The sequence below is a fragment of the Rhagoletis pomonella genome, unplaced genomic scaffold, assembly GCF_013731165.1.
Source record: "Rhagoletis pomonella isolate Grant_MI unplaced genomic scaffold, Rhpom_1.0 Rhpom_scaffold_00002, whole genome shotgun sequence".
Classification (NCBI taxonomy): domain Eukaryota; kingdom Metazoa; phylum Arthropoda; class Insecta; order Diptera; family Tephritidae; genus Rhagoletis; species Rhagoletis pomonella.
Genome location: NW_023458556.1, coordinates 11178009 through 11187280, shown reverse-complemented (window position 1 = coordinate 11187280; position 9272 = coordinate 11178009). Strand labels below are relative to the sequence as shown.

The 9272-nt window shown below is 31.6% G+C and overlaps 1 protein-coding gene across 1 annotated transcript in view; it reads left to right on the top strand.

Moving 5' to 3' along the window:
• Positions 1-9272, top strand: part of LOC118733085 (zinc metalloproteinase nas-13-like) — a 157492-nt gene that overhangs the window by 1159 nt on the left and 147061 nt on the right. The gene's annotated exons all lie outside the window — the stretch shown is intronic.

Sequence of the window (9272 nt, the reverse complement as noted above, 5' to 3'; positions counted from 1 at the left end):
CATCTTCATCTTCATCTTCATCTTCATCTTCATCTTCATCTTCATCTGCATCTTCATCTTCATCTTCATCTTCATCTTCATCTTCGTCTTTATTTTTATCATTTTCTTTATTCTGATCTATATTTTCATTCTTTCCTTCATTTACATATTAACCCTTTATCCCTTTTTTGTTTTACATACTCAACTTTACTTTCTTCCTTGCATGAATCTTAATCTACATAAATCTGATTTCTAAACTGCTGCTTAGCACATTTCTTTAATTCAGTATCAATATTGGTGTCACTTTTGAATTGATTTTTTCGCTTTATGTTAAACTAATTTGAAATTTAAAAAATTTCCTCCACATCAACATTAAAATACCTTTCAAATGATTTATAATTGTTTATACCTTATAGATATAGTTTAGTAAAAGGGGTGTAAAGGAAACATGATTGCCTATTTATATATATAGATTTACTACGCCACACAGTGTACGATATGGGAATGTCGATGGACAAAATCGTAAATCGCTCGATAAGAACAAGAAGGAAGTATGGAAAAGGATGGGTTCGAAAACTGGCATAATAGCCAAAAAAGATTGTGGTTTTGGTTTTATGGACTTTTATCGTAGATTTTCAACAGAGGAATTCAAATTTGTTGTCAAACTTTGGCTAAAAATCTTTCAGATGCTCATTTTTTTAATTTCAGAGTTGCATATAAATTTTCCATTTTTGATATGTCATTTTAAAACTAGAATCATAGAAATCGACCCAGTACATCGGCTGTTTTGCTCTCACGTTTTTTTTTTTCTTTTGGGTTTTAATTTTATATATAGTATAGATAACGCGGCAACAGCGTGCGTTCGAGCAAATTTGCACAAGACAATACGCAATTTCACGAAAGTTCGAAACGCAAAAAATTTCAAAAACTGTGCATCATGCTTACTTAGCTTATTTGAACAACACTGTTATCTTCAAGTTTCAAATATGAACATGAGCCCAATAAATGCGTTTGTGTGGCAAATAAATTTATTTCATTAGTAAATCTATTATTTAAATACACACGATGCTGTTAGCATTAGAACATCGAAGAATTACGAAGTGCATCACTATAAGCTGAAATGTAAATTCAAAAAATAAAACTCTCACCTAGCTGAGCAAAGAAATCTGAAATCTTAATCGAATAACATGACTGATTCATCGCATTTAATGGTATTCTGAAATAAGAATATCGACACGAATATTAGTAATTCGCTATCTCAAGCCCTCTTTTTAAAGCTTAAATATTTCACGTAAGTATTTAGCCCTTTAGCTGCTTTTACGTACCTAAGTCTCTTCACTTAAAGATTTAGACATCTCTGAGTAATAAATTATTTAAGTATGCCCATAACTGAAATAAATATCAAAAAAAATCATATCAAAAGTGTTCGGGGACTTTTGAGTAATTTTTTGAAAAAAACAAAACATTATCTTTATGAAAAATCATTTGTGGTCTAATACATATTGGCCATTAGTATCTGTGACCTTCTGCCAGCGGTGTAGAACTTCTGTGGCTTATCGGCGAAAAACTTGGCCAAGTGATTTTCAGCGACTTTTCGGTTTCAGCAGCTTTTCACTGATGGCCAATCAAATTTCTTCCCGCTAATTCATTTGGCACGCAAACCTAAAGCTTCTTTAAGTAGCCTACCCTTTTTAGATAATTACAAACTACCATGCGGTTGATGCTTAGTGCCCCACTATCTTCTGGCAGTTTGCATACCGGTCTTGCTCAACTATTGGCATTATTTTATCAACTTTTCCATTGACTAGCCGACCTCAGAGAGGTTACAGCATGTTTTCATACAAAATTTAAGCATTTCTTTACGACACTACAGCAAAATGCTAATAAACCTATTTTCGCAATTTGGCAAACTTCAAATTGATTAAAAAATCATGATTTCTTCGGCAAATGTCCTTAAAATTACACGTAGAATCCTTCTGTGTTATACGCGCACAGTCGAAAAATTCTCCCATACAAATTTACGCGCCCTAACATACAGTCATGTGACGACATTTTGACCAGTTTTGACTATTGTTCTTTTGTTTGTTAAATCTTCATAGTAAAAAAGATACAGCTCATTATCTAACAAAAACCATATAAGTCCAAGTTTCGAAATTCGTAGAAAAATTCAAAATGAGGGTGTCACGCATTTTCTACCATACATAGTATGTTAAAATTTTTTTTTGTATGTACACCATCTTCAGAAAAAAAAATTTAAAAATTTTAAGAATTTTTTTAATTTTTCTACAAAGTTTGAAATGTGATTTTATATGGGATTTTTTAGATAACGAGCTGTATTTGTATAAAAAGCATAATGAATATTAAACAAAAAATGTAAAATACACAAAACTGTTAAAATGTTGTGTCCCTATAATTTTTTACATGACTGTATGTAGTTTAGTAAACTTAGCTTATAACAAAATCACTAAGTTGTATGTAAACAATTTCCGGCATTTGTTAATAACGCTTCCCCAATTGAGCAATGAAGCAATAAACAAAGCAAACTGAGCAGAGATTTTCACAATAAATTTTTAAAACTCAAATAAACAGTTTTTGAGCTCAATGATCTTCGTCGTAGAGAGCTGATAACAACACATTGCAGACAATCATAAATGCACACGGATGACATGTCTAATTCGAGGTTAATTATTTATTGGGTTTGCGCAAAGGGCCTTAGCCTATTAACTAACTACACTCGTAAATCAAATCAAATCTATATATACAGAAGTTGTTTGGGTCTCTGAAGGTTGTTGTTACACAAAGCGAAGGACGGTCAACGAACGATGCTTTGTTTTGTATTTTATATTTTGTAATTTATGTATTTACAATATTTCTTGTAATTAGAATTTCGGGTTGTCATTTGTTGACTATGTGTGCGTATGTGTGTTCGTTTACAGTCAAGGTGGTTGAATATCTTTGTATATTTAAAATAGAACCGCGTTTAAATAAATGTATAATATGTAAATACATATTTATGAAAGTAGTCGAAATCGAAATCATTAAAAAACCTTCGGCACTTAGTTGATGCAGTCTTCTATCTAACCTTCGCCGGCTATACATTGATTACACCAATATACAGAATATCTTTAATGTCAAGGTCTTCGAAACTTGATCTGTGTGTATTAAATTAGATAATTTATTTAAACGATAAATTTGTAACATTGTCTAAAATTTATTGGATATTTTGGCCGCAAACAAAGTCAAACTGCAAATTTATTAACACAATCATATTTTTTAAGGTTGCGCAGATTTCAAATGCTGATAAAAGCAAGAAGGAATTGGCGCCATTAAACTTATTGTTTACAAATTAAAAAGTAGTAATAATAAAATTGTTAAATAAATAATATTTTCATTTTTGAAATTTAGAACTTCTAGAATTTTTCGTTTTAAGCTAGAATCCCACTACCGGCTCAAATAGCCCAACATGTACCGATTTTCATCGTGCTCGATTGGTACATATTTATTTGAAAAAAAAAATTGTCCAACTACATTTTGAGTCGTCCCATTATTATCGCATATTGTGACAATCTTATTCGGAGCATATCGGCCACATTAAATATACGACGAAAACACATTGCTACAAAAATAAGCCATGAAATACACCCGAAAGAAAACCTAGTGGAGGTTGTAACTATGGTCGAGTACAACATAAAACTAGGTTCCGGATAGTTCTTGAAACCTCCGTATGTTCGTACTTGATGCACTTATCTGTTAACAGCTTGACTATTTTTCATCCGATTTTAAAAACCTCTTTCGAAAATATAATTTTTAGGACTTTTAAACGATGTATAACAATGTATTGTTAGACTTAGCTTGTGGGGAGTTTCCATCGGTTAAACTTTAATAAGCCCCTATTTTTCTTAATTTTTTTCAAATTTGACCATCGTTGATTTCAAAAATGTCTATGAAGGTTGCCAAACACGTAGTATTTATCTATAATACCATTTATTTTGGAATACATTGGTACCTCATCTAATGCAATTGCATAAAAAATTTTGTAAGTTAAGCAATTTAACAAAAATACGGCCTTGAATTTATTTGTGTATATGCGCTGGACGTTTAGATTTTTAGAGTAGGGTGGCTAAGGAGCAGAGCTGTGTAAGTGTGAAATCATTTTCAATTTTAAATCAAAAATTTTTTTCTATCCAGTTTTCATTACTTATTCTTCGCTTAGGATTGAGGTTTAAAATTTTTGAATTTTCCATTCTCTCAAAGCAGTTATGAATTCACACATCAACATATTCATAGCAAGATTGAAAAAACCAATGCCCAATCAAAAAAAGGGTTTAACAGTGAATGAGTATTGAAAAGGCTGCAATCTTTTATGTGTGTGCATTCTTTAACTCAGTACCAATCATTAGTTCAAAGACACCCTGGTAAATAACTTTTTGATAAAAAGGAAGATTTTTGACAATTGCTCAATTGTAAAAATTCAAACCGGCGTTACCCAATTTAAGTTTTTTGGTAGAGGCGATTTTATATCATATGTTTGGGATTATATATAAAACAGTTGTATTAACATTTACGTTTTAAATATAATTCATGTTTTATCTTCAAAATGTTTAAAATTTTCATTAAATTAGATAACTACTTCGCATAATCTTTACATTTAGGTTGATAAAATTTTATTGAAAATATTTTAAAAATCTTAGTGTCTTTAATAAAAAAATAGCTCATCATAAAAATTGTATCGCCGTTCGGCGTAAGTTTGTAGGTCCCTCTCATTTGTGTGACAGCAAAGGCGCACGCTACAAATCGGAGGAGAAGCTCGGCCAAAACTTAGCAAAAGTGGCAAGGCCAAAATATGATTATTATAAATAAATTTAGTTTCAAACAGGTCGCAACCCTCTTCAAACACCTCAAAAGTATTCCCAATATTATTTAGTTGTGAACCCGCATGAGTCCGAAATTACCATTTTTTACCAGAATTTCCAGATTTTACCGGAAATCGTACTGGTTTTCTGGCAACTGAGAGGACAAATAAGAGAGTACGTAAGGTCATCTCTTTGTCAGAAGCTACCTGGTGGAAAATTCTGGTAAATTTGTCAAAAGATCCGATGTAGTGTGTTTGACAACCAAATTCTAAACAAAAGAGAAGTGCACTCTGCTAATGCATGTTGAAAAGTAAATAATTCCTTGCTTGAGTGGATGCTAATGAGTTTTGGTTAAATTACAAAACGCTTAAAAAGGTATTAGCCGTAATTTTACGTTTAAAAACTTTGAAACTTTAACACATTACCACCCTATACTCTATATGTGATTGACCATTGAACTAAATCGTTGTTTATTTGGGTAAGATTAAAATATATTTTACTATTCAATATTGGAGTTGGTGTGAAACAAAAATTAATAATTTATTGTTATGTATGTAAATGAGAACTACAATTCTGAGCTTATTGAGCATCTCTTAGTCAAACACAAAGGCAATTTTGCTTGATCAAGTTTCGAATCTAAGAAGAAAATGTTTTTAACAAACAAAAGGTTAATAATAAAATTTGAAGGATTTAAGATATTGCGTATGGTAGCATGAAACGTCACAATCTTCTTAATTGTCAGGCTGTTGATATGGCTACGAAAAAGTGACAATGGAAACACATAGCTGAAGATTTCATACTTACAGTGGGATAAACTTCAAACCTCTAATATAAGTTAGTTAAATTTAGTTATTATTTTTTTATCAATTTTAAGTTTTCGTTTGGAATAATTTTCATGAACTTATCTATTAGGAGATCTCTTTCCGATATCTATTGAAATTTTGACATCCTCACTTTTTGGAAAAAGAAGTTCAAGATACAAGTTTATGTGCAAAAAATAAATTAAACAATAAAAGTCTCCTTATATTTATGGAACTTATAATAGAAAAATATTTATTTCATTACCCAGACTTTATGAATAGCCTACTCTATAAGTAATAGTAGAAATTCCGAATTAGTAAGTTCAGTCAACACGTCATCCAAAAGTTTTGAACAAAATCACTTTTCTCTTTTGTGAAAATTTGGGACTATCTTATGCGAGTATTGTCGACAAAATGTTAGTCAATGAATGACTAAAAATTAACGAATAAATGGTTAATCGCGATTAATGATTAAAATTAATTAAGCGATCGCTGTGGTGTAGTGGTTAGAAGTGCGCACTACCATTCCGCAGGGTGAGCGTCCGAGCCCAGTTCCGGCCAAAAAAAAAGAAAATGTTTTTTGTAATAGTGGTCGTCCCCCGGCAGGAGTCGGCGTAAAACTGTAGGTCCCTCCCCTTTGTGCGACAACGCCAAGGCGCATGCCACAATCGGAGGAGTAGCCCTAACATATGTCGGTGGTCCTCTGCAATAACGGCACAATTCTAAATTTCAGGTTTAGAAAAATACATAATTTGAAAGCTTACAGTATGACTGCATATAATCCGGAATAATTACGTTCCAAGACATATTATTGCTAAATTACGAAACAAAAAATCTTTAATTGGCTCTACTGAAATATATGAAATTTTTAGTTGTGTCGATATGTAAGCGCCTTTCTATTATTATTAGTAATCATCAATAGAATTTCAAATTACATAAACCCAGTCACAGCCCTTTTTTGTATTCGACGCTTCCAGAAATCACATAATACATAAAATAAATAAAAGCTGTTTTGATTAATATTACGTAAACTGGAAACTGTTAAAAATAAGTGCGCTTGTGTACAGAGATCTTAGAACCTATTTAGTTCCTAAAATGTCTGTTTGCAACACATAACAATAAAAATGCACATCAAATTGCTAAGAATGATGAAGGAAATCGATTCAGACATGCCTGTTTAACTGCCCGTGCGTGCTCAAAACAAACACATGTTAATTAAGGAGCTATTCAAGTATTATGTAACCACCAGTGGAAAGCGGGGGTCTTGGTTTCCTTATTTTTAATAACAACGGGCAACATTTCTTCAAATAAGTAAAACATTAATTACACACGCACACATTTTGCCTGCAATTTCGTTTCGAATTTTTGAAAGCGTTTTTTAAGCTATTTAGTGGTTTAACACTTCTTGTGCGCACTTGATATTGTAAAAAAAATATGCGCAATTCGATCCATAACTACATTTTTTTGTAAAGAACGCCCGTTTGCTTTAAATTTGTAAAAATACAATTATTTTTTTATTTTGTTTACGTCTGTCATTTGTTACAAATGAAGAAAAGTCCAAGAGTTGCCAAGTATAAATATCTTTATATCTATTTATTAAAATAATAATTTACAATAATAATTTATTTAATTAATACTTTATTAAAATACAAATTTGAAGTGCAAATACATTTGTAAAACTGTTTATCACAAAATGTTATTAATTGTTTGCAAGCATACTATAGTTTTCATGCATTTTGAGAATAAATAATCTAATATGTGTACATATATATCGTCGTTTAAAGTACAAAACCGCGTATCGTCATTCTTCAAAACCGTGTGACTGACATTGGCTGCCAAAAATTGCATTTGCTCACAAAAACTCTTGGCTCAATTCTTATCCATTCGTCCTGAAATATACTAGCCAGAATACGTTTGCTTTATAAAAAAGATAACCATTTTGAAATATGGGTGACTTTAATCTCTAGAAAATAATTTATGCAATTACGCGGTTTTGCATTTTCTTGATACGCGGTTTTGTACTTTAAACGACGATATGTATAGCATGTACTTACGGCGGCCGCCGTAGCAGAGTGATTACATGTGCGTACTTCCACTCCATAGGACCATGGTTAAATACCTGGTCAGATCATAGCCCAAAATAGCAGTCGTCCTTCGGCACGCAATGGCAAACCTTCGAGTATATTTCTGCCTTGAAAACTCTTCTTATAAAATCAGAACTCATGCCTCAAGTTTGAGCAGAAGTTCGGCCAAACACTTAGAAAAATATTTTAGCACCAAATATTTATTTGTTTACTTATTTTAAGGGAGATGGCAATCTTCTGGTTTCACATTTTGAGTACAAAAATTTCAACCCTGATACAACAAATAGTATTAGTACTGAATGATAATGACAGATTGCACTCCCATAAACGTCCAATCATACATGATTGAGTTTTTTTTTTGCATTCACATTCTCTATGTGAATGGGTGTCAACCATTCCATAACACACTACATATTTTGTGTTTACAATTTGTAACCAATCTCAAGAGTGGTTGTTAAATTTTTTAAATCACACAATCACAATTTTGAAACGAAAAAAATGAGAATGCACACTCAATTGATTCAATCATTACACAGCTCTGCTAAGGAGCTCATCAATATTTACTCAAAATTTATATATACAATGGCAAAATTTCAAAATTCTCAAAGCTAGCTATATTTTAGGGAGAATAGGTTTTGCCCGGGGCTAAGCACAATGTGTATACCAAATTTGGTCAAGTAGGTTTTGAGATACACTTACATATATGATATAAGTGGGCGGTTCCGGCCCCATTTTCCAAAAAATTTTGGAAAAACAAATTTTTTGCCAAAGAGCGATTATATATATCAATTTTGAATAAATATTGATGAATTCCTTAGCCACACTGCTCATAAAATCTAAAAGTCCGGTACATAAATACATAATATAAATTCAAGGCCGTATTTAAGAAAAGTGGCCTTACTTCGGCAATTTGTATCCGATTGCAATAAATGAGCTATCAGTTTATTTAAAGAAAAGATATAATTTTGGAAAGTTTCTAATATTTTGAAATTGTGGAAATTATCGATGGTCAAAATTTAAAAAATTAAAAGAAATATGGGTTTTTTTTTATTTTACCCGATAAAAAATTCCAACAAGCCAAGTCCGACAATAGATTATTATATACCATTTTAAAGGTCTATATATCCTCTTCTCAGATCATATTTAAATCGAAGCAAAAATTCAAAGACTCCTTAGTATGTAAAATGGTATTTTCTGGCCAAAATCGAGAGGTTGCGACCTCTAAATGACCTTTAAAAAATCTATAAAAATGGGCAATAATATTTCTTATAAAAAAGAACAAAATTATGGGGTATGGTCTGGAAATTTCCAAAAAAAAACATTTTGACCCTAATATGTATGTGCATACATACATTAGTAACGGGTGATTTTTTTGAGGTTAGGATTTTCATGCATTAGTATTTGACAGATCACGTGGGATTTCAGACATGGTGTCAAAGAGAAAGATGCTCAGTATGCTTTGACATTTCATCATGAATAGACTTACTAACGAGCAACGCTTGCAAATCATTGAATTTTATTACCAAAATCAGTGTTCGGTTCGAAATGTGTTTCGC